Here is a 27860-nt window from a genome sequence, read left to right as displayed (position 1 = left end):
GCCAAACCATCTTCCAAAGAGACCGTAAATAAATCTTCAAGCCTAGGTATGGCTTGACACCAGGATCCATTTTTACTAGTTACTTCAACAAACAGAAATTATTTTTTATATTTAATTTTATTCACAATACTTAGCATATAGTCAGACTTTAAGGATTGGTGACGAAGGGTTAGAGGCTGAAAAATCTATCAGCAGAGATTTAATTTGGATAAACTGGGTAGATTCACAAGGTTAAAATGCAGATCTAAAGAACATTCTCTTGTAAAGTATGGGATCCACAGAATCTGACATGAGTTCCATACTCACTATGATGAACTTCACTTTTTTCTGCCCCTCTTTCTTGCAATTACCTAACTGGAGTTACATAACTCACAGGAAGCCTCAAATCTGCTCATGGGTTCTGGGACCAATTTTGTTCACTGTTAGGGAGATTTTGAAGAGATCAAAGCCAATAGTTTTGTGGAGCAGTACTAAAACATGGCATACTGTTGGTCTGGTTCTCTGGTTTTTAAAGTAATTGTAATTGTTAGCTTCTGGTCCTATTTCTTGTGAAAAAGACACTACCTTACACCCAAATCTTAGTAAATGAATCCCTTGTTTATTTCACCTGCTCCTGAGACTCTGAGATTCTGACCAGTATTCCATTTCTTTTTGAGCAGGTATCCATTTGGCTTTTGGGGTGTTAGAGTCCTGGGTATGTAACCCAAGTTCTCTTATGCTCCACACTCTGGGATACACACAGCTATCCACAGATTTTCATGATATTGACAATTTCCTGACTGATTTTCATCCAAGCACTGCTGCCAGACTAAACTACTAAAGTCCTCATGATGTGAATTGGATATAGTATGCTTAATTAATTAGTTAGAATAATTTGCTTTAAATAGACCCAACTGGGGTGCCTGGCTGGCTCAGTCGGTGGAGCATGCAACTCTTGATCTTTGGGTTGTGAGTTCGAGCCCCACACTGGGTGGAGAGATTACTTAAAAATAAAATCTTAAAAAATAAAATAAAATAAAATAGACCCAACTAACCAGTCTTGGGGGGGGGAACCCTTACGTGTCTATAGCATAGGAATACAAAGTTACGTTATTCAAGTTACTTTTTATACTGGAGTGTTATTTTGTTCACAGTTTTGTCTGCTTTTGTTAAGAATTACTGATGCTTATGCTTTGTGCTACAAGCAAAAATGCAACATTAAGGCCAAAGTGATGGAGAAGACAGTGGCTGTGGAGTGTGGCTTAAAAGGAAAAAGATGATGCCATTAGGCTTGTTCTGTCAGGTTGACCAAAACCTTTGTTTAATTTCTGTAGGAAAAATAAGTGAAATTATAAGTTTGAAACTCTGGTTGCAAACCAGTTTTTTTTTTTTTTTCATATGCAAACAGTATTTTTAAACACAACTTAAAATAACACAGGGTCATAAGAACTGCAACTAAACCTTTGGGGGAGTGGGGGGAGCCCGATTTCATCACTTGCCCTACCCAGCAGGATTTCTCTTCTCTGGGGCACAACACTCGCTGGATGGCCCTTTCAGTAAAGCTCAACCTAGGTTCTGGACTTTACCCTGTATGAGAACAGGTGTTCATTCAGTATATGGAAAAGCACTTAAGAATCATCCAAATCACTTATTAACCTATCAATGCCATTTTTAAAAAAAGGTTAATGAAAATCCTACTAGGTATTTTTCATGGAAACAGACACTAAAATTCCAAAATTAATATTGCCAAGTATAGGGTCAGAAAAAGCTAAGATGATTTTGAAGATGGAGGGAAAAACTTCAGTATCTGTTATAAAACTATGATAATTAAAGCAACATGATATTGGTATACAGAATATTTGAAAATAACAACAACAAAAGTCCCCAAAGCAAATGTGGGACAATATTGACATTTGTTAAATCCGAATGGTGTGCACATGTATGTTATAAAACACAGACACAGAACACTTCAAAGTAAAACATTTTAAAAGAAAATGTCTATATATTTAATTACATGAGGCTGAATATTATATAAAGAATAGTTTGTTCTGAAACTTAGCAATTAAATTTTCCTCTCAGACCAGTCACATCAGATAACCAAATTGGCTTTGTAAATTGTAAAGTTCTAAATTTTAAAAGCTGATTTTGGGGACCTTGAAAATCTTACTACAGAAATAATGGTATAAATTATTATTATTATTTGTCCAGGATAGCTCACATAAGCTTAGTTCATCTATTTTACAGACTAAACCTGCATCTCTGAAATGAAAAATAGTATATAACAACACTAATTGAATTGACAATTAAACAAAATGGGATATATTTTGAATTCTTTTACAGAATTGATAGTACTGGAAGAAAAGCACATTTGCTAAAGAAAAAGATAAGTGAAAGTTACTGAAGAGGTTCTAAGAGGGACTTGTAAGTACTACCAAAAAGTTCCACAGGTAAATGGTTATGAATCTATTATGTCTAAATTTAAAAATTGTGTTATTTCCTTTTATAAAGATATACCCTGAACCAGGGCCTATATAACCCCAGCCTCACGGTTTTGTTTTGGCTCATGAAGGAGAGTGAATTAGAAGATGTTCTTGGGGCGCCTGATTGGCTCAGTCGTTAAGTGTCTACCTTCGGCTCAGGTCATGATCTTGTGGTCCTGGATCAAGCCCCATAGCAGGCTCCCTGCTCAGCGGGGAGTCTGTTTGTCCCTCTTCCTCTGCCTCCCCACCCCCCCCACCCCTGCTTGTGATCTCTCCTTCTCTCTCTCAAATAAATATAATCTTTAAAAAAAAGATGTTCTTGAAGTAACTGATCAAGAGTTGGAAAAGAAAAAAAAGTAAAAAGGCTGTGTTCCATTAGGGTAGGAACTTTGCTTTCATCATCACTGTATCCACAATATACTCTATGTTAGGCAAATATATCGGGTACTCAGTAAGTCTTGGGAATCAAATTGTGCATGAGTGAGAGACTACCCATTGATCAAATGTATACCATGAAAAACAGAATTTGGGAAGTATCATTTGGATATACTTCCCTTGATGGTGAATAATGTAATAAAAATATATAATATCATACAATAAGCAATAAAAGAAAAAAAGGTAAGAGCTTGGGTCAAAATAGGTGACATCACCAGTCAGAGACAAGTCAGTTGCTATACAGAGACTAGAGATTGTCTCAATAAAGGTTATTCATTAAATAAAGCATCTGTAACTCAGAGAGTCTATCATATGCATCAATCTCTAGATATACATGCTTTTCTCAAATATTTTTCTACAGTAAATTACATAGTTTTCTATGCAAATGAGTTTTTCCTTTGAAGCTATATTTAACAAAACAATATTTCCTATGTATGGCAAATATTCATATATTTGCCTGGTGATATATAAGAAGAGAATTTATGTCTTTTTATTTTTTAGGATATATAAGAGGTAGCTTATTTGTGATTACATTGTACATCATTTCACCATATATTGTATGACTAAACATTCTGACAGTACTATAGTTTGAACCACAAAATAGTAGCTTACTCTTGATTTTGGTACACAATCCTTATTGGTTCTTTTGGAAGATTTGTAACAATAAAAAGAGTAAGCATAGACTACAAGAATAAATTAATATGCATTTAGTTTGGACTTCTTTTTAAAATCATAACACATGTTTTAAACCAAACAGAAGATCTGTATGGCTAAGGAAAATCTTAAAATGCTTAATTCAATTTTTGTATCTAAGCAACCTTAATTTTACCATGTTGCCAATATATCAGCACCATTGTTTTTGTTAGATAATCACGGCACTTTAAACTCTGTCTTGCATTTTTTTAAACAATCACCAGTACATAGAGCATGTACTTTCAAAGTCTGCCATTAAAGGAAAAAATAAATAGATAACACATACACAATTACATAATTAAAAAATAGTTTCCTGACATTTTTAAATATGATTAAATATCTCTTTAAAAAGTGATGAGGTAATTAGAGCCTAACCTGTGACAACTACAAAATCTCAAAACTAAGCCCTCCCATTGTAGCAGAAAAATACAAGGGAATAAGAGGACATCTTTCTTCAGAAGTATTTTCCATTTGGGATCTCTTTGATCTGTTCTTATTCTTAACTGATCTTGACTATGAATCACTTGTTACAGTAAAGCACTGATGAAATTTAAGGGATATACTTTTATACCCATATCTCGCACACTTTTTTAGATTTAATAGTTAACCAATAGGATAGTTGTTACAATTTGCTCATGAGTTTTCTAAAACAGAGTTTGAAACTCAATTCTACTTTTGGACTTTATATATAATTTACTAAACTAAGTGAACTCAAGATGCTGAATTTATTTAGAACAATATTTAATGGGGGAGGTGCCTAGCAGAATTGAGGACCTAGACTCTTTATACACCTGTATATAGCAATGTTCACGTTTAGTATAAACACTTCTGAGTTGGAAGTCAGGCTTCCAAAGGCAATGAAATCACTGCAATACATTTACATCTTTTCTACTACTACTTTACACTTTTTTTTCTTTCATCTAACTACAAAGATGCCAGGGACCAGAGGAAACAAGATATTAAATATATACCAAGATTTTGGGTGTGGTATATATGTGTGTATATTTATGTGCGTATGTATAATAATTATGGCAAAAATAGGGAAAGTAGCTGGAACAAAGAAACATTTGCTATTATAATCTTCCTTATACTATGGGCAAAACGTAACTGAATTGGTTTATGGCAGTTGAAATCCATACCAATAAATTACAATGATGGTGTCTGCCTACAAATCCATTTCTTTGTTTTTTCTAAAAAAATGAAGGTAATGCCTTATCAAAGTTCCTAAAGTTAATGGTGACTAAATTCTACTTTATTTAGTAGTTTTATTATTTCTATAACACATCCAAATATAAGTATACTTACTTTATTCTGTGACTCAAGAAACTTAATATAGTAGTAACTCTCTGACTGGTCTTACCTACTTTTGTCATTAATGTATATCATGGCAAAGGCTTAATTATTGAAATAATTTGTTTGACGTTATTATAGTAACTTTTCTAAAGTCTTTATAAAATCTTCACATTATTATCATTTGTTTTAGCTACTATGAGAACACGTCTACATATGTGACTGCCTATATATGAAAATATATATGGTACATATATTGTATATGCGTGTGTGCATGTGTATGTGCAGGTATGTGTGTGTGTGGACAGATAGGTAACATAATTTTGACATCTTAATGGCCCTGACCAAAGGTAATTCTTATGAAAACACAATAATAGAGTACCATTTAAATAATAGTAGCAATATAATCTAATTTGAAAAATATAAAATATTATAATGGATTCACACAATCTAATATAAATGAGAAATAAGAAAACAACATTATCATGAATAGTATTACTAGTTTGTGTAAATAATGGCACTATCCAACTCTGAAGCTTCATCAACTGACAGAGTAACATGTTTCAGTCATGTTTCACTGACTAAACATGTTTTCTTTTTTTTTTTAAGATTTTATTTATTTATTTGAGAGAGAGAGAGTGAGCAAGAGCACAAGAGCAGAGGGAAGGAGAAGCAGACTCCCGCTGAGCAGGAAGTTCAATGTGGGGCTCGATCCCATGACCCTGGGATCATGACTTGAGCCACAGGCAGACGCTTAACTGACTGAGCCACCCAGGCCCCACTCATTGACTAAACATGTTGCTATGCCAGAAAAATAAAAGTTCATTTGCTTCTTCCAAGGGGTATAAAGCCTCCAAAGAACCATAAGTTTCATTTTAGAGTTATACCTTACAATATAACAATACAGAATTAATTCACTCATTAACAATTATTGACAGAATGTCTATTACTTTACGTTAAAGGATTATTTACCTCAGTTCCTGTTACATAATATATCATGTCTGGCTTTAAATAAAAAATGGGAAGGCATGCTGAAACACAGTTAAAAGAGACAAAACAAGGATCAAAACTAGGTTCAGATATGACACAAATTTTGTAATTAAGAAACAGGTAATTTAAATTAATTATGATTACTATGTTAGGGGCTCTAATGGAAAAGTAGACAATATGGAGGAGCAGATAGGTCCTGCTGGCTGAAAGATGAAAATTCTGTGGAAGAATGAAAAGGAAATGCCAGAAATCAGAAACAGTATAATAGAAATGTCAAATGCCTTTGATGGTCTCATCCTTAGACTGGTCAACAAGGAAAGAATTAATGAGCTTGATGATAGAGGTCAACATAAGCTTCCCAAAATAAATGCAGAGATAAAAAAGAATTAAAAGAAAAAAACCCACACAAAACAGAACAGAATATCCAGAAACTTTGGGACAATATCTGAAGGTGTAACATACATGTAATTTGAATATCAAAAGTAGAATAAAGAATTATGTAGTAGAATTATGCCCAAGCATTTTCCAAAATTAATGACAAACACCAAACCAAAGACCCAGGAAGTTTAAATACCAAACAGGATAATATAAAAAATCTACATGTATGCATATCATATTCAAACTACAGATAATAAAAGACACAAGACAATCTTAAAGGAAGCCGGGCAGTGGGGGGGGGGGGGAGGGAGGGGGCGGTGGGGAATCTATCTTACCTCTAGAGGAATAAGAGTAGAAATAACAACAATTTCTTATCAGAAACTATGTAAATTTTATATCAAGTAAAGTTATTCTTTAAAGGTGAAAAAGATGAGGCACCTGGGTGGCTCAGTTGGTTGAGCATCAGACTCCTGGTTTTGGCTCAGGTCATGATCTTGGTGTCAGGATGGAGCCCATGTTGGGTTCCATGCTCAGGGGGCTCTGGTTGAGATTCTCTCTCTCCCTCTGACCCTCCCCTCACACACACAATCTCTCAAATAAATAAATAAATAATCTTTTTTAAAAAGTGAAAAGGAAATAATACTTTTTCAAACAAACCAAAACTGAGGAAATATATATCATCAGACCTGTACTACAAGAAATGAAAAGAAGTTCTTCAGGAAAAAAGAAAATTATATCAGTCAGAAACTTGGTCTACATTAAAAAAAAGGGGGGGGGCACACAAAAGGAATAAATAAAACAAACAAAATCTATCTTTCTTAATAATACAAAGGATAACTAAAAACTAATAATAGGAAAAATATTGGTGATTATAAATGAAATGAAGAACAGCAACGTCATAAGAGACAGGAATAAGTAATTAAAAGTATGCTGCTATTGTTTTTGTTTTAAGTAAACTCTACCCCTGATGTGGAGCTTGAACTCATGACCCCAAGGATCAAGAGTCCCATGCTCTACTAACTAAGACAGTTGGGCACCCCTAAAAGTCTGCTATTATAGGTACTGGTACTACATATGAGGCAGGATACTATTATTTGAAGGTGGACTTAGACTAGTTATAACATACATAATAATTTATTAATATATTAAATACATATACATATGTATATACTATTAAATACATTTTCTATAAAATTTTATATTAAACTCAAGAGCAAACACTAACATCTTTTAAAATAACTATAATTGATAAGCTATGAGAAGAGATAGGATAAAATCATATAAAATGTTTAATTAAAACTAGCGAAGGTAGGGGCGCCTGGGTGGCTCAGTTGGTTAAGCGACTGCCTTCGGCTCAGGTCATGATCCTGGAGTCCCAGGATCAAGTCCCACATCGGGCTCCCTGCTCAGCGGGAGTCTGCTTCTCCCCTTGACCCTCCCCTCTCTCATGCTTTCTATCTCTATCTCATTCTCTCTCTCTCAAATAAATAAATAAAATCTTTAAAAAAAAAAAAAACTACTGAAGGTAGAAAAAGAGAGGGAAAAGAAACAAAGTGCAAAAGTGGAAAACTGTTATAAACATAGTAGATATTAATTTGACTACATCAATAATCATTTTAAATATGAATAGTCTAAACACATCAATTAAAAGATATTGTCAGAGTGAATAAAAATACAAGACTGAACTGTATGTTCATAAAAGAAATCAACTATGGCTATAAAGATCCCATTAGGTTAAAAGTAAGGGCTGCATGGAAAAAGACATGCCATGATAACATGAATCAAAAGAAAGTTGGGGTAGTTCTATTAATTTCAGACAAAGCACACTTCAGGAAAAAAAATTCTCAGCAATAAAGAATGACATTTCTTAAAAATGAAGGGGTTAATTCTCCAAGACAAAAATCCCTACTGTATATACATTTAACAACAAAGTGCTCAAATATTTGAGCCAATAACTGATAGAAATGCATGGGGAAATGCAAAATATACTGTTATAACTGGAGACTTCCACAACCCTTTTTTAGTAATTGATATATCAAGCAGGGAAAAAAAATAGTGAGGATATATTTGACCTGAACTGTACTGTCAATCAACTTGATCCAAATGACACTTATAGAATACTCTATCCAACAACTGCATAATAAATATTTTCTCAACCTTGCATGGAATAATCACCAAGAGAGGCCATATTCTAGGCCTTAACTAATTTAAAAGAATAAAAATCATACAAATACATTCTTATACCAAAAGAGAATTAAACTAGAAATCAATAACAAAAAAAGCTGGAAAATCTCAAAATATTTAGAGATTAAACAACATACTTATAAATGACATATGTGTCAAGGAACTTAAGAGAAATTTAAAAACATTTTGAACTAAATGAAAATGAAAATACAACTTATCAACATTTGTGGGATGCAGCAAACGCAGTGCTTACAGGGAAATTTATAGCACTGAATGCATATATTAGAAGGAGGAAGATCTAAAATCAGTCATCTAAGCTTTCACCCTAGAAAACAAAAGAAAGACAATTTAAGACTAAAACATATAGAAGAAAAGAAATTAAACTTAGATATGAAATTGAAAATAGGAAAACAAAGAAACACCAAAGCTGATTGTTTAAAAAGATCAATAAAATTGATATATCTCTAACCAAGTTAACCAACTAAAACAGGAAGAAGACACAGATTACCAATATCAGAAAGATGGTTCATCATTACTGATCTTTGGACATAAAAAAAATAATAAAGGAATACTATGAATAACTCCATGTTGACAAATTTGATAACTGAAATGGACCAATTCCCAGAAAGACACAAACTACAAAAACTCACAAAGAGAAATTTATAATCTGAAAAGGCCTGTGTATAAAGAAATTAAATCAAAAATTAAAAACCTTTCAAAATAGAAAACACCAGGCCAGAAAATTTCACTGGTGAATTCCAACAAACATTTAAGGAAGAAATTAAAGCAATTTTCCACAATATTTTCCAGAAAATAGAAGCAAAGGGAACATCTCTAACTTGTTCTGGGAGGCCAGCATTACCTTAATACCACAAAAAAATAAAGATACTACAAGAAAGGAAAATAAAGACTAATACTTCTCATTCAACAGTCATCAACAAATATCAGCAAATCAAATCCAACAATGTATAAAAAGAACTATCTACTACAATCACCTGGGATTTATTTCAGGTATTCAAAGCTGATTTAATATTAAAAAAACAACCAGTGTAATCCAGCATATCCACAGGCTAAAGAAAGAAATCATATAATCATATGAATTGATGCAGAAAAATCATTTGACAAACTCCAACTCCCATTCATGATAAAAACTCTTCAAACAAGCAAAAAATAAAAGGCAACTTCCTCAACTTGATAAATAATATCTACAAAATAACCCTCTAGTTACCACACTTAATGATGAGAAACTGGACACTCGCACTCCTAAGACTAAGAACTTTCAAGGAAACTCTGTCCTCTCACCATTTCTATTCAACATCATATTAGAAATCTTAGCTAGTGCAGTAAGACAAAAGCAAATAAATACATGAATGAATGAATGAATGAATGAATGAACAAAAAGATATAGAGATTGGAGAGAAAGAAATAAAATTGTCTTTGTTCACAGATAGATAGGTTGTCTCTGTCCAAAATTCCAAATAGACAAAAAACCCCCTGGAATGAATCCAAAAGTATAGCAAAGTCACAGAATGTGAGATTGAGTGTACAAAAGTCAATTGCTTCTCAATATACTATCAAAGAACAATTGTAAACCTCTTTTTTTTTTTAAAGATTTTGTTTATTTTGAGATAGAGCTAGCAAGCAAGTGGGGGGGCGGACAGAGGAAGAGGGAGAGAGAGAATCTCAAGTAGACTCCATGCTGAGCGGGAGCCTGATATGGGGCTCAATCTCACGACCATGAGATCATGACCTGAGCTGAAATCAAGAGTCAGACACCTAACCAACTGAACCACCCAGGCATCCCTACCAAAGAACAATTGTAATTGGAAGTTTAAAATATACCATTTACAATAGTACCAGAAAAAAAAAAAAAAAAACCTAGCTATGTATCTAAGAAAATATGTACAGGATCCATATACAGAAAACCACAAAATGTGATGAGAGAAAGCGAAGATGCAAATATATGGAGAGATATTGTGTTCATGGAATGAAAGACTCAACATTGTTGATACTGAATACTGACACTGAATACTGAAGATGTCAATTCTTCCCAACTTAATTTCAAAATTCATTAAATCTCACTCAAAATCCCAGCAAGCTGTTTTTCATATACAGGCATACCTCAGATATATTGCAGGTTCCATTCCAAACCACCACAATAAAGAGAATGTGTATTATATTTAAAACTAAATACATAAATATGTATTACATATTTATAGAGTAAGTACAAGAATTATTATGTTTTAATGCTTAACACAAATATCAAACAAAAATTGAAACAATCTACTCAAGTATTAGGAAGTACTGAGTTAAAAAGTAATTATAGAGTTTTTCCCCAACTGCAGACATTACATAACCTACTAGTCTATTCCACACATACCTAGACATACGCTCAAACATCGTGTTCAAAATTTGATTTTAAAATTAAATTAGGCACTTCTAAATTTATTACACCTAATGCTTAAATCACAGACATTTCTCATGCTTGATGTCACAAAAAAAGGAATATTGCTATAAAAATTAAATAATTCAATAATTACTTTATCAATTCCCCAAGTGTTTAAAAATGATTATATGTTTTATTATATTAATGTAATATAATGTAATATAAAGATATTTTCTATATTAGTTCAGAATTCAATATTCACAGTAGCATCAAAAGTTAAGTATGATGTTAAATACAGAGAACAAACTGATAGTTGCTAGAGTGGAGGGAGTTGGGGGTTGGGGGGCAAATTGAGTGAAAGGGGGAGGGAGATAAAGGTTTCCAGTAATGGAAAAGATAAGTCACAAGGATCAAAAGTACAGCATAGGAAATGTAATCAATGGTATAGTAATAGCATTGTATGGTGACAGATAGTAGCTACCCTTGTGGTGAGCACAGCATAATGTACAGACTTGTCAAATCACTATGTTGTGCCCCTGAAACCAAAGTAACATTGTATAAACTATATTTCAGTAAAAAAAGATACCAGTGAAATGTAAACACACACATATACAAAAAAGTTAAATATGATATTAATGCAAAAGACTAAGTATGCAGAGATAAATTGTGAGGTTTCCATTCCTTTTGGATTTAGTATTTAAAGAGCTGTTTTCCCACAGATAAAGACTGAGTATATAGTAGACACTGGAAACACAAAAATGAATAAGTAATGGTCCTTACTCTCAAGGAGACAGGTGTTAAAAGAGTAGAGGATTCCTAACTGTCTTAAATATATTTACATTTTCATCCTGTCTAAATAGCACTACCAAAGCTTAAACTTTAAATGATTACTAGGTATTATTTATGCAGTTCTGGTCCTTCTGCTCTTTTCACTTTATGCCAGTTCTCTAGGACCTTACCTTTATGGATGAGATCCAAATTTATATATTTAGACCACACCTATCTCATTAATTTTAGACTTCTACATCTAATTGCCCTCTGTACATTTCCACCTGGATGTCTTACAGGCTTAACCTAACATAAAAATAATTCATTACTCCTTCAATTAAACTGGTTCCACGTTTATTTCAGCAGGTGGTACTGACGTGTCTCACTCACTAAGGCTGAAAGATGAGAGTAATCCTTAATTTTCCCTCCCTCATCACTCCTATTCAATCAAGCATCAAATCCGGCTAATTTTATCTCTTCAACATATCTTTAATCTGCGGCACCTGGGTGGCTCAGTCAGTTAAGCGTCTGCCTTCGGCTCAGGTCATGATCCCAGGGTCCTGGGATGGAGTCCCGCATCGGGCTCCTTGCTTCTCTCTCTGACGAATAAATAAATAAAATCTTTAAAAAGATAACTATATATCTTTAATCTCTCCAAATGCCACCACCCAATTTCCAACTCTCATAATCTCTAGCCTGTAAATCAGGAATGTTTAGAAGCCATCCTAGAGCCAGAGGGTTTGTCTTCAACCCAAGCTTAACCATTTAATTTCTTTGTCTCATTTAATTCATCTGTATAATGGAGAAAATATTTATTATTGTGTGCATTCACTGTGCTTATACTTCTGGAACATGACAATGACCCTCTAAAATAATATTAGTAGTATTAATTTAGACACCTGCAGCAGCATGTTCTCCTCTGTGAAAGTCAAATCTCATGCAGTGTCTAGAGTGACCTAATCTAAAATGAAAATCTGACCATACTATCTCTATTAAAAATTACTCAGTGACTTTCCATTGTCCTAAGAGATAACACACAAGCTCTTTATTACATACATAAGGCCCTGTATCATCTACTTCTTATTTATCTCACCAGTTTCATTCACAACATCTTGTTTAGGCATTTCACCATCAAGCATCATTAAGCTCCATGTAGTCATCATGATGCATCATGTTCCTTTATATTTCAGGTGCCTTTGCTCAAAAAAATTGCCAATGGAGAATTTTAATCCAATGAGAATATCCTTTAAAAGTGAAGGTAAAATAAAAAATTTTCAGACAAATAAAAGTTCAGAGAATAAGTTGCCAGGAAAACTACATTTTAAGAAATACTAATGGGGGGCACCTGGGTGGCTCAGTCGTTAAGCGTCTGCCTTTGGTTTGGGTCATGATCCCAGGGTCCTGGGATCGAGCCCCACATCAGGTTCCCTGCTCTGCGGGAGGCCTGCTTTTCCCTCTCCCACTCCTCCTGCTTGTGTTCCCTCTCTCGCTGTGTCTCTCTCTGTCAAATAAATAAAATCTTAAAAAAAAAAAAAAAGAAATACTAATGGAAGGTTTTCAGGGAGAAGGAACATAATAGATGAAAATATGGATTTACATGAAAGAACGAAAAAAGAACCAGAAATGGTATAAAATATGTATGTAAGTATAAAATATATTGTTTCTCATTTTTTAATTTTTCTAAAAAAAATTAACTGTCTAAAGCAAAAATAATAACAAGGACTTCTAGGATTTATAACATATGAAGAATCAAAATATATGACAACAATAACCAAAGGATGGGAGGAGGAAAATGAATTATATCTTATGTGACAAATGAAGTGCAACAATTTTATTTGGATATAAACTGATAAATTAAAGATCCACATTGTAAACTATAAGGCAACCACCATAGATAGATAGATAGATAGATAGATAGATAGATAGATAGATAGATGGATAGATAGATAGATAGATGATAGATAGATAGATAAACGAGTATAGTTAATAAGCCAATAGTGAAGATAAAATGGCATATTTTGAAGTAATTAATTAAGAGAAAATTGAAACAAAAACATAGGAAAAACTAGACAACAAGTGCTAGATTAATGACCAAAAACCACTAATTACATTAAATGTAAATGAACAAAAAAATACAATTAAAAAGTAGAAATAGTTAACTGGATTAACAAAGCAAAACCCAACTACAAGTTGTCCAAAAGAAATCCTCTTTAAATATAGACAGAAGTAAACTCATAGTAAAAGAATTAAAAAAAGATAGACCATGCAAACAATAAGATGAAAGCTAGGATCACTATATTAATGACACAAAGTAGATTTCAGAAAAGTAATGTTAACAAGGATAAAAAGATATTTTATAATGGTAAAGAATCAACTAATCAAGAAGATATATTCTAATTGTGAATGCATGTAATTATAAAATTTCAAAATGTATGAAGTAAAACTGAGCAATGAAAGGAGAAATGGACAAATCTATACATTGGTTGAGATTTTAAACTTCTCTATTAAAAATGGATAGATCAACTATAAAGAAAAGCTGTTAGAATATAGGAGACTTAAACAACACTATCAAACAAATGGATCTAATTGAAAATGCTAGAACATCCCACCCAACAACAAATAACACTTTCTTTTCAAGGATGCAAGACACATTTACCCAGATAGAAAATATAATGGACTGTAAAGCAGGTTTCAATTAGAAGAATCAAAATAATGGAATATATTATTTGACCACAATCCAAGAAGAAATCACAAAAAAAAATAGTGTTAACTAAATGAAAATGGAAATGCACAATAATGAAATGTCATATGCTGCTAAAAAAAAGCCCACAAAGAAATTTATAACTTTAGGTCTTATGAAAGATGGGAGATGTAAAATAAACGAACTAAGCTTCTATTTTAAAACGATAAAAAAAAAAAAAAAGGAAATTAAACCTAAAGTAAGCATAAGAAAGGAAAAAAATAAAGAGCAGAACAATAAAATTTTTAAATGAGCATGCAATAGATAAAATCAATGAAATCAAAAAAATTTTTAAAGAAAACAATAGAATTTAAAAACCTAAAGCTATATTGATCAAGAAGAAAAGAAGTGACGTTGGCAAGATGGCAAAATAGGTAATTCCTGACTTTAGTCCCCTTTACAGAAAAAGCAACTAGCAAATATCCATAAGTCAGACACCTTTGTGAAGATTTCAGAACTCAGGGGTGAGGCAGATGCACCCCCTTAAACAACAACAACAACAACAAGAAAAACTACATTAGAGTGGTAAGAGGTACAGTTTTACTTTGACTACATCATCCTTCTCTCAGGCCTATGCAGCACTGCACCAAGTGGGTCCCCCTGAGCCTACAGTTTCTCCAGTGGAAAAAAGAGAGCCCAATATGGCATCCAGTTCCCCCAGCATTCCAGGACATTTACCAGGAGGACCACTTAGTTGTGTCATAGGGATCACTAGGGGAACCAGCTAAAGACAGAGAGAGAAAGGACACAAGTTTATAGCAATTAGCACTTCACATTCCTGCTAGACAGAGGTGGCCCCTTAGCAGAGATCCCAACCAGGTGGCTCAAGGCAAGTGCACATCTGAGCCAGTGGCCTCTTCTGGCCAGGCAACTTGATCAATAGTTCTGTTAGGTTTGGGTGTCTACCAGTTGGCCTGTCCCAGCCATGGACACATTCTAGAGACCCACCCACACAAGTAAGCAAGTCACTGGATCTGAGCACAGCCTCCAGCACTGCTTGACCAGGAAGTCTGGACAGTGATGCCAGGCAGCCATGCAGCACATATGACAGGCAGCCCCAGCAAGAAAGCACATCAGTAGCCCCACAACACAGCTGTCTGTGAAAGACTGGAAGAGGAAATGGCTTCCTCAAACTCACAGATACCAATGCAAAGATACAAAGATCACAAGGAATCAAGTAAATTTCTACAATCAAAGGATACTAATAAGCTCTAATAACTAACCCTAAAGAAATAGAGATCTATGAACTGTATGACAAAAAACTCAATAATTTTTTAAAGAAATTCAGTGAACTGTAGGAAAACACAGATAGATAAGTAAATGAAATTAGAATTAGACAAATAGGGCACCTGGGTGGCTCAGTCGTTAAGTGTCTGCCTTCGGCTCAGGTCATGATCCCAGGGTCCCAGGATCGAGTCCCACATCGGGCTACCTCCTCGGGGGGAAGCCTGCTTCTCCCACTCCCACTCCCGCTGCTTGTGTTCCTGCTCTTGCTATCTCTGTCTCTCTCAAATAAATAAATAAAATCTTTAAAAAAAAAAAGAATTAGACAAATAATTCATGAACAAAATGACAAGTTCAACAACAAATAGAGTTAAAAAACAAACAAACAAAAAACCCTGGAGCTAAAGAACACAATGTCTAAAGAATTCAATAGAGAACTTCAATAGCAGACTGAACAAAGCAGAAGAAAGAACCAGTGAATTCAAAGAAAAGTCCACTGAAATCTCATCAGAAAACAAAGAAAAAAAAGAAAAAGAGTGAAGAAAGCCTATGTGAATAACAGTATACTATTAAAAGAAACTACCTATACATTATTGGAGTCCCAAAAAGAGATAACTGGAAGAAAAGGGCAGAAAGCTTATTTACAGAAATAATGGCTGAGGACTTCCCAAATCTGGGGAGAGATTGGACATCCAAGTTCATGACACTCTTAAGTGCCCAAGTAGTTTCAACTGAAAAATATCTACTCTGAGAAAAATTAAAATAAAAAAGTCTAAAATCAAAGACAAAGAGAGAACTTTAAGAAGGGGAGCCTGGGTGGCTCAGTTGGTAGAGTGTCTGACTCATGATTTTGGCTCAGGTCACGATCTTATGGGTTCACTCATCATGGAGTCTGCTTCTGATTCTCTGCCTCTCTCTCTCCTTCTGCCCCTTCCCTGGCTCACACTCACTCTCTCTCCCTAAAATAAATAAATAAATAAATAAAATAAAATCTTAAAAAAAAAAGGCAGTAAGAAAAAAATTCCTCATGCAAGGGAACCCCCATAGATTATCAGCAGATTCCTCAGGAGAAACCTTGCAGCCAAAAGAGATTGGGATATGCTTAAAGTGCTGAAAGAAAAAAGAAACTGCCGGGGTGCCTGGGTGGCTCAGTCGTTAAGCGTCTGCCTTCGGCTCAGGTCATGATCCTAGGGTCCTGGGATCGAGCCCCACATCGGGCTCCCTGCTCGGCGGGAAGCCTGCTTCTCCCTCTCCCACTCCCCCTGCTTGTGTTCCCTCTCTCGCTATGTCTCTCTCTGTCAAAAAAAAAAAAGAAAAGAAAAAAGAAACTGCCAACCAGGAACATTTAACTTGGCAAAGCTGTCCTTCAGAAATGAAGGAGTAATAAAAAATTTCTAGGCCTAAAAAAGATGAAATAGTTCATCATCACTAGAAATAGCAATGCTTAAAGGAGTTCTTCAAATTGAAATGACAGGATGCTGATAAGTAACATGAGAACACAATGAAAATATAAAACACACTGGTAAAGTATATAGACAAATTTAGAATATTACAATATTATAATATGATGGTATGTTAACTCTAGTATAAAGGTTAAAGAATAAAATATAAGTATAAAAATGACTATAGCTACAATAATTTTAATTGATATGCCATACAAAATATGTAAATTGTGATATAAAATGTAAAATATGGTGGGAAAATTATTAAAGGAGAGTTTTTGTATGTAATGGAAGTTAAGCTGTTATTATCTTACAACAAACTGTTATATCTATAATATGGTTTATGTAAAGGTCATGGTAATCACAAAGCAAAAACCTACTGTAGGTTCACAAAAGATAAATAAAAGAGAATCAAAACAAACCACCCAGAAAATAATCCATTCACAAAGACAGCAAGAAAGAAAGGAACAAAGGGATTACAAAAGAGCCAGCAAACAAATAATAAAATGGCATTACTAAGTCCTCAGATATCAATAATTACTTTAAATGTAAATGGAATAAATTCTCTAATCAAAAAACATGGAGTGGCAAAATGGATAAAAAAATAAGACTGACCTATTCACTGCCTATAGGAGACTCACCTCAGCTTTAAGGAAAAAATAGGTGCAAAGTGAAGAGATGGAAAAAGATATTCCATGCAAATGTAAACCAAAAGAGAAGAGAGATAGCTAAACTTATACCAGACAAAACAGACTTTAACTCAAAAGCTGTAATAGGAGACAAAGTAATTCATATATAATCTTAAAGGGTCAATTTATAAAGAGGATATAACAATTATAAATATGTACACACCCAATATTGGATTCCCAAAATATGTAAATCAAATACAAACAGAACTAAAACAAGAAATAAGCACAATATAATAATTGTTGGGGATTCTAATACCCCACTTTCTTTTTTTTTTTTTTTTTTTTTTTTTTTTTAAAGATTTTTTATTTATTTATTTGAGACAGAGAGAATGAGAGAGAGAGAGCACATGAGAGGGGGGAGGGTCAGAGGGAGAAGCAGGCTCCTTGCTGAGCAGGGAGCCCGATGCGGGACTCGATCCAGGGACTCCAGGATCATGACCTGAGCCGAAGGCAGTCGCTTAACCAACTGAGCCACCCAGGCGCCCTCTAATACCCCACTTTCAACAATACATCACTCAGACAGAAAATGAAGAAACATCTGACTGGAGCTACACTTTAGACACTATATAGATCTTTCTATCCAACATTTGCAGAATACACATTCTTCTCAAGCACCCACAAAACATTTACCAGGATAAATCACACAATAGGTCACAACACAAGTCTTAACAAATTTAAAAATATTGAATTTACAATAGCCAAATTATGGAAGCACCCCAGTGTCCATCAACAGATGAATGGATATAGATGTTATATATAAATAATATTCCATTCTGTGTGTGTGTGTGTATACATAACCACACAATGGAATATTATTTAGCCATAAAAAAGAATGAAATCTTGCCATTTGCAACAACATGGATGGAGCTAGAGAGTATAATGCTAAGCAAAGTAAATTAGTCAGAGAAAGACAAATACCATATAATTTCACTCATATGTGAAATTTAAAAAGCAAAATAAACAAGCAAAGGAAAAAAAGAGAGAGAGAGAGAAACCAAGAAATAGACCCTTAACTACAGAGAACAACTGATGGTTACCAGAAGGGAGGTGGGTGGGGGATGGGTGAAATAGGTGAAGGGGATTAAAGAGTACACTTATCATGATGAGCACTGAGTAATGTACAGAATTGCTGAATCACTATATTGTCACCTGAAACTAATATAACACTGTATGTTAAGTATACTGGAATTAAAATTAAGAACTTAATAAAAAATAATAATGCATATACAGTACATGGGCATACTAGTATGCCCATACCATTAACAAAAAAAACCCACAATGGATGGAACAGAACAATTTGAATTTCAGTTATGATGGGATTGCTGGGTGTTGATATTCTTGAATTCTACACTTGGCACAAAGATAAACATTTGCTAAAATGAGTATGGATTATATTTATAATAATAACTGTACACCCTAAAATTTTTTTTTAAATACTGAAATCATTCCAAGACTCTTATCACCACAGTAGTATGATATGAAGAATCAACAGGAAAAAAGCAGGAAAATTCACAAAAACAGGGAAATTAAACAACACATTGCTGAACAATCAATGGGTCAAAGAAGGAATCAAAATGTAATAAAAAACTACTTTGAGACAAACGTAAATGGAAAAACAACATACCAAACTTAGGATACTAGCAAAAGCAATTCTAAGAGGGAAGAGTATAGTGATCAATGCTGATATTACAAAAAAAGAAAGATCTCAAATAAATAATGTGATTTTGTGCCTCAAAGAACTAGAAAAAAAAGAACAAAATAAGGCCAAATTTTGTAGGAAAAAATAACAAAGATCAGAAAAGAAATGAGTGAGAGAATAGAAAATCAATAGAAAAGATCAATGAAATCAAGAGGTGCTTTTTTGAAAAGATAAGCCAAACTGACAAAACTTAAACTAGAGTAACTCGAAAAAAAAATTTAAATAAATATAGTCAGAAATGAAAGTAAAGACATTACAACTGATAGCACAGAAATACAAAAATCATAAGGGATAATTACAAACAATGATACATTAACAAATTAAATAAGACAGAAGAAAAGGAAAAATTTCCAGAAACATAACCCACTAAGACTGAATCGTGAAGAAATAGAAATTCTGAACAGATCATTAACAAGTAAGGAGATTGATGAGTAACCATAAAGCTCCCAAAAAAAGAAAAACCCAGGGACAGATAAATTCGCTGGTGAATTCTACTAAACATTTAAAGAATTAATGCCAATCCTTCTTAAACTCTTCCAAAAAACTGAAAAGAAACAAATATCCCCAAGTCTTTTACAAGGAACCAGCATTGCCCTGATAGCAAAGCCAGAATACATTCAAGACAAGAAAACTATAGGCCAATATCCCTGATGAATATAGATACAAAAATTTTCAACAAAATAATAGAAAAATGAGTTTAACAATACATTAAGATGATCACACAGCATGATCAAGTAGGATTCATCCCTGAGATGCAAGGATGGCTCAACACATGCAAATCAGTAAGTGTGATACATCACATTAATAGAATGAAAAATAAAAATCATATGAGGATCTCAGTAGATAATGAAAAAGGACTTAACAAAATTCAACGTCCCTTCATTTTAAAAACTCTCAACAATGTGGGTATATAGAAGCAACAAACCTCGACATCATAAAAGCCATATATGACCGGCCCACAGGTATATTATAATCAATGGTGAACTTTTAAGCTTTTCCTCTAAGATCAGGAAGAGTATCTAATCAAGAGTATCCTCCATACTCCCACCTCTCCTAGTCAACATAGTAAGTCCTAGCCAGACCAATCAGGCAACAAAAAAAAAATGAAAGGCATTCAATCAGAAAGGAAGAAGTAAAATTATCTCTGCTCAGAGATGACACGATCTTAAATACAGAAAATCCAAAAGACTCCACCAAAAAATGGTTAGAACTAATAAACAAATTCAGTAAAGTGCCCACTACAAAAGTCAACATACAAAAATCAGTTGTGTTTCTATACACTAGAACTATGAACAATCTGAAAAAGAAATAAAATTATACCATATACAGTAGCATCAAAAACTATAAAATCATTAGAAATAAAATAATTAGAAATAAACTTAATCAGGAGCATCTGGCTGGTTGAGTCAGTAGAGTGTGTGACTCTTGACCTTGGGCTCCTGAGTTCAAGCCCTACATTCGGTGTACAGCTTACTTTTAAAAAATGTAATTAAATGAATTAATTTTTATATTTTAAATATTTTAAATATGAATTTTAAATAAAATTCATTTAATTACATTTTTTCAAGATTTTTATTTATTTATTTATTTGACAGAGAGCAAGAGAGCACAAGCTGGGAGAGTGGCAGAGGGAGAGGGAAAGGGAGAAGCAGGCTCCCCACTGAGCAGGAAGCCCAATGCAGGGCTCGATCCCAGGATCCCGGGATCATGACCTGAGTTGAAGACAGACACTTAACTGACTGAGCCACCCAGGTGCCCCTAATTAAATTTTTTAAAAAAGAAATACGTTTAATCAAAGAGGCAAAAGACCTGTATACTAAAGACAATAAGAAATTGATAAAAGAAATTGAAGAAGACAAATAAATTTGAAGATATCTCTTGTTAATGGATAGGAAGAGTTAATATCATTAAAATGTTCAAACTACCCAAAACCATCTATAGGTTCAATACAAGTCCTATTAAAATTCCAATGACATTTTTCACAGAAATCCTAAAATTTGTATGAAATGACAAAAGACATAAGATTGCCAAAGCAATCTTGAAAAACAACAAAGCCAGTGGTATCACAAAACTGGAGGCAATGGAACAGAATAGGAAACCCAGAAAGACACACACACACACACACACACACACACAGTCAACTAACATTTTAAAGGGGTGCCAATAATACTCAATGTGAAAAAGATAGTCTCTTCAATAAATGGTGATGGGAAACCTGGCCTGCAAAAAATATGAAATTGGACCCATATCTTACACAACTCCTAAGAACTAACTCAAAATGAATTAAAGATTTAAGTGTAAGACCAGAAACCTTAAAATTCCTGGAAGAAAATATAGGGGGAAAGGGTTTTCAGCATCACCAATCATCTGGGAAATGCAAATCAAAAGCACAATGAGATATCACGTCACACCTATCAGAATGGGAAATATAAAAAACAATAGATTACAAATGCCAGCAAGAATGTGGAGAAAAGGGAACCCTTGTTGATGGGAATGTAAATTGGTACAGTCACTATGGAAAACAGTATGGAGGTTCCTCAAAAAAGTAACAGTAGAACTACCATATGATCCAGAAATCCCACTTCTGGTTATACAGCCAAAGGAAATAAAACGACTATCTCAAATAGATATCTGCACCCTCATGTTCATTGGAGAATTATTCATAATAGTCACAATTTAGAAACAACTTAAGTGTCCATCAACGGATAAAGGGATAAAGAAAATGTGATATATAAATACACACACACACACACACACTCTCTCTTTCTCTCTCTCTCTCTCTCAAATACTATTCAGTCATAAAAAGGAAGAAAATCCTGCCATTTGTTTCACTGAGGATGAACCTTGAGGGCATGAAATGAAAAAAGTAAGATCAAAGACAAATACTGTGTGATACCACTTACGTGTTATCTAAAAAAGCTGAACTCCTAGAAACAGTGAGTAGACTGGTGGTTGTCAGGGACTAGGTGTGAAGGAAATGGGGAGATATTTAAAGTGTACAAACTTCCAGTTATACAATGAGTAAGTTCTGAAGGTCTCATGTAATGTGACTATAGTTAATAATACTGTATTATATACTTGAACGTTGCTAAGAGAGTGGATCTTGAATGTTCTCACCACACACACAAAAAAAGGTAATTATATGATGTGATGGACGTGTTAACTAACCTTATCATGGTAATCATTTCGCAATATATACGTGTATCAAATCATCACGTTGTACACCTTAAACTTATACAATGTTATATATCAATTATATCTCAATAAAGCTGGAAAAAAAGAAAAAAGGAGAAAACACAAATTACAAATATCAAGAATGAATGGTCGAATATCATTATTTAAGACATTAAAAAAGACAATAAAAGAATATTATAATAAATTTGACAATTTAGTTGAAATAGTCTAAATACTTTGAAAGACATAATTAACAAAAAAAACTCAAAAGATTTAAATAATGGGCTATCCTATATTTAATATAAAAACTGAATTATTAATCAACAATCTTCCCATAAAGAAAATTCCAGGCTCAGATGGCTTCATTGGTGAATTCTATCAAACATTTAAGGAAGAAATACCATCAACCTTATGTATACAAACTCTTCCAGAAAATAGAACAGTTCCTAATTCATTTTATATGACTATATTCTGATACCAAAACTCAAGAAATATATGAGGGGCACCTGGGTGGCTCAGTCAGTTGAGCATACGACTCTTGATTTTTGGCTCAGGTCATGATCTCAGGATCGTGAGATCGATCCCCACATGGGGGCTGGACTGGGCATGGAGCTTGATTTAGATTATCTCCCTCCTTCTCCCTCTGCCCCCTCCCCTACCCCACTCATGCTTTTTCTCTCTCTCTAAAAAAATAAAAATTTAAAAAAAGAGAGATAATATAAGAAAACTACAACCAAAAAAACAAAAAACAAAAAAAACAACAAAAAAAACTACAACCAATTTTTTTTTTAATAAATCATGCTAAAATAACTAGATACTTGTGACAGAAAAAGAACCTCAACCTTTACTTCATACTATACAAAAAAATTAACTCAGGGGGAACCTGGGTGGCTCAGTTGTTGAGCATCTGCCTTTGGCTCGGGTCGTGATCCCAGGGTCCTGGGATCGAGCCCTGCATCGGGCTCCTTGCTTGGCGGGAGGCCTGCTTCTCCCTCTCCTTCTACCCCCTGCTTGTGTTCCCTCTCTAGCTGTGTCTCTGTCAAGTAAATAAATAAAATCTTTAAAAAAAAAAAAATTAAAAATTAACTCAGAATAGATCATAGATCTTAATATAAAAGCTGAAAGTATGAAACTTCTAGACAAAAATATAGAAGAAAATTTCACAATTTTGAAGTAGGCAAAAGACATTTTAGGACACACACAAAAAACACAACCCATACAAGAAAAATTTTAAATTACACTTCATTAAAATTTTAGAATTGTTTTTTTAAAAAAAAAAACATTAAAAAATGAATGGCAAACAATAGACTTGGAGAAAATATTCACATTATGTATATATGACAAAGAGCTTTTTTACCCAGGATATACTGAGAACTCTTGCAACTCAATAAGAAGAGACACCTCAGTTTGAAAAAAAAAAAATGGGAAAAAGATTTTGAATAGACATTCAAAGAAGATAATGAATGACAAATAAGCCTATGAAAAGATGCTCATCACTAACATTATTTATCAGAAAATAGATGATTAATTAAAATTACAATGAGATGCCACTAAAATGTATAATAATGGCTAAAATAAAAAAGACAAACAAATGTTGACAAGGATCTTGAAGTAATCGGCTCTGATAGATTGCTAGTGGGAATGCAAAATGGTATCTAGCCACTTTGAAAAACAGTTCATGGTAAAGTGAACCTAACATGTACCATAATACCAGCAGTACCACCCAAGAGAAATGAAAGTATATGTCCAAACAAATACTTGTACATGGATGTTCATAGCAGTCCTATTCATTATAATAGCTCCAAACTAGAAAAAAACTAAAATGTGGTATCTGCTATTGCTATTGATAAGGAATACTATTCAGAAAACAAAACCAAAAACAACATAAAAGCTACTGATACACACAACAACATGGGTGAATCTCAAAAGCACTGCGCTAAGGGAAAGAAACTAGATACAAAAAGTGCCCTCTATATAAGTTGACTTAAATGGAACTATAGAAAAGACAAGTCTAATCTATAGTGATAGTAGATCTGTGGCCGTCTGGGCCCAGGGAAAAGGGGAGGAGAGTGGAGATTGACTGTAAAAAGGGAAAAAGGGGACTTTTTCAGGTAATGAAAATGCTGACATCTTAATTGTGGTGGTGGTTAAATGGTTATATACATTTGCCATAATTCATTGAACTACACACAAAATGTATGTATCTTTATTGTATGTAAATTATACTTAAATGATGTTTTAAAACATACTCAAGGGAAAGCAAACTCTTCCAGAACACACAGAATACTTATTTTGATACCAAAACTAGACAAAGGCATTAACGTCCCAAATACAGTCTCACATACTAGTTCCAAATCCTAAAATTCCCTTAGTGTATTAATTATTAGCCTTCTATTATGAAAGTACAGCCCTAATCAAACATTCCGAGACACCTAGGTATTTGTAGCAAGAGAAAGGAAGTTTGGATTAAAGAAAATAGTAATAAGAGCTCCTAATACAAGTAACCTAATTTACAATTTTATCCTGAAGCCTGCCATATATCTCCTTTAAAAAAAAAAAAAAAATCATCTCCTAACCAATCTTTTGTATCCCTATTGGTAAGACCAAACATTGATACTGATTTCCAAAAGCACGACCAATATATACTTGCAGCTTTCACTAAAACATTTAACATTTCCATAAATTTTGTCAAAATCAGTTATAGTTCACTAAATAATGATTAAATATTAAATGAGCTAAGTCAACTAAAAGATTTATGATCTTAGGACCTATTCTTTTTTGTGAAGAAGTATCGGACGTATACAATAGTAGAGAGAGTAGCATAATGAACTCCCATCCATACACTATCAAGATAATAAAATTCAAGATGTTGCTATTCTTGCCATATCTTTCTCTGTTTTTCACTTTCTTTTAAAAGCAAATCTCAAACATCCTGTCATTTCAGTCCTGCATACTTCAATATGCATCCCTAAAAATTATAAATACTTTTAAGATGTCTTTTTATTTCTTTTTGGGGGCACCTGGGGGGCTCAGTCGTTAAGCGTCTGCCTTCCGCTCAAGTCAGGATCCTGGGGTCCTGGGACCAAACCCCGCATCGGGCTCCCTGCTCAGCGGGAAGCCTGCTTCTCCCTCTCCCACTCCCCCTGCTTGTGTTCCCTCTCTCGCTGTCTCTCTCTCTGTCAAATAAATAAATAAAATCTTTAAAAAAAGATTATTTTTGTACAGTATGGAAACATTAGTTTTCTCAATATACAAGAAGTCAGGTTGAATTTTTCAACATCATATTTTTTCCACTGCTGAAACCTATAGCAACTATATAATTAATTAAAAGATCTTTCAATGAGCATTCTTTTCTATAAGGTTTCGTTAATTGCCTATGGCTTATAACTACATTAAAGCTAGACATGTTATTTAAATATAGCATAAACCCTCAATCTTTTATTTTACAAGAAAATTAATTTCTTGTTTTTACAAAGAGAAATAAAAGTGGTCGCTAATTTGATCCCCATACGAGTCACCAGAAAAAAAATGGTCACTAAGGCCTAGCAAAAGAAAAAAGAAAAAAGTTATCCCATAGCTGTTCAAAATAGATAGTATATCCATCCCTACACAAGTATACGGTGGGTGCAAAACCATACTCTACACACTGTAAAGAATACTAGAAAATCTTCCAACGGTCTAGTGATTCAGTGGGGTCACTTCTCAGTAACTCATAGTCAAATATTCTTCACTGTGATAAATCTGCAGATAACATCACATCACTTAACCTCCATCCTACTAAATGATACAAGTTATAAAACTTCAATATACTTTAACTGAAAACTACACTTGACATTTACCATGGCTGTTGCTTTGTCTCAGGAAGAATAGGGAACACGGTATTTTAGGGATGCCATGAGTTGTGCCAGAGTTGACTTGCTAAGTTTCTTAAAGCTAAACCCTAAGATCATAAAAACAAGTAAAGGGATCTTCATTCATAAAAGAGATTTTTCCCTAACTGAGCAAATAATAATTTGATTTATTGAAAAAGATATGTTAAACATACCCTGCCCAGGTTGTCTGGGGAAAAGGGAATGGAAGATACGGACATATTAATCAACTGAACATAGAAGGATAGCTGATTTTTCACTTGTCAAATAACATTTTTGAATGGAAGCATTTCTTCTGGTTCTCAATATAAAGCATTTTGTAGATTCCCCCTCTCCTCATTTTTAGCAGTCATATTATCAAACAAGAATTAACTGTGAAATAAAGTTACTTTAAAGCATATAAGTCTTAAAAGGTTAATTCATATTCTACTTCTCTTTCATAATCGCCTATATAAGGCATAAGCCATTCACCTTAAAAAGAATTAAAAGGAGTTACCCAAGAGGCCAACAACAATAACAAAAATCTAGGAAGGCTGAGAGTTGGTCAGTTAGAATCTTCATCTCAATAAAAGATACAAAGAGAGATAAACCCTTACCTCAGCTATTTAAGTACATACAAGAAGGAGACTTATAATGCATATGTTGACGTTGACTAACTTCTGACTGCATGAGGTAACAGTGCTCTCATACACATATTATTCATCTGCTGTATGTTACTTGTCCTAACCTTTCAATTTAATTGAATCTAACAGAACCTATTAAATTCAGTCTGGTTGTATAAGATTATGACAGTCATTAATGAGCCAGACTTTTAAGTGCATGCATTGAAGATAAACTGACTGGTTAAGAGGGCTTTCCCTTTTTGTTCCCTTGCTGTTTACTGCAATGAAAACTAGAATACCAGTATTTTTAGGCCTGTAATACTGACTTTCCCTCATGTCTGAATCAAGTTAGGTTTAAACTTGCTGGTTACTCGCATTTACACATAAATCAACACTGATTTGGTAAAATTTAAGTCGCAAACTTCAAAATAATGCAACAGACTGACTCAATTTCACTCTCCACTTTGGGGAAAAAAAAAAAACAACAAGCTGAGCTACAGATTTATCTCGGGAATGACCTCTGAGGCAACTGTATAATAAACATTCATTTTTATTTGTTCTTTTCCCCCCATCCTTTTCTCTACCAAAAAGCAGACTGTAAAACTTAAATCATACAAATGTCAGGAGTTCCTGCAAACAGGCTGCTTGTTTTAGTTAAAAATGTTTGACGATCCTTTTAAAGTTTTCAAATTTCTCTCCTTCCATGTGAGCAGGCTTTTACATTTACTACTGCCTGTTGCTTGAAAAAAAGAAAGTAAGGATTTTATTGCTATGTGTGTGCATGTGGGGGGATAGCCATAGGACTGTTTTTGGCACAGATTTATTTAAAACAAATATT

General features: G+C 33.7%; 1 protein-coding gene across 1 annotated transcript in view; it reads right to left on the bottom strand.

Moving 5' to 3' along the window:
- Positions 1-27860, bottom strand: part of ADAMTS6 (ADAM metallopeptidase with thrombospondin type 1 motif 6) — a 295911-nt gene that overhangs the window by 133764 nt on the left and 134287 nt on the right. The window lies entirely within an intron of this gene.

Source organism: Halichoerus grypus, chromosome 2 (assembly GCF_964656455.1).
Source record: "Halichoerus grypus chromosome 2, mHalGry1.hap1.1, whole genome shotgun sequence".
In the NCBI taxonomy this organism is placed as follows: Eukaryota; Metazoa; Chordata; class Mammalia; order Carnivora; family Phocidae; genus Halichoerus; species Halichoerus grypus.
The sequence above is the reverse complement of the archived record's forward strand: the minus strand, read 5'-3'. Positions and strand labels throughout refer to the sequence as shown.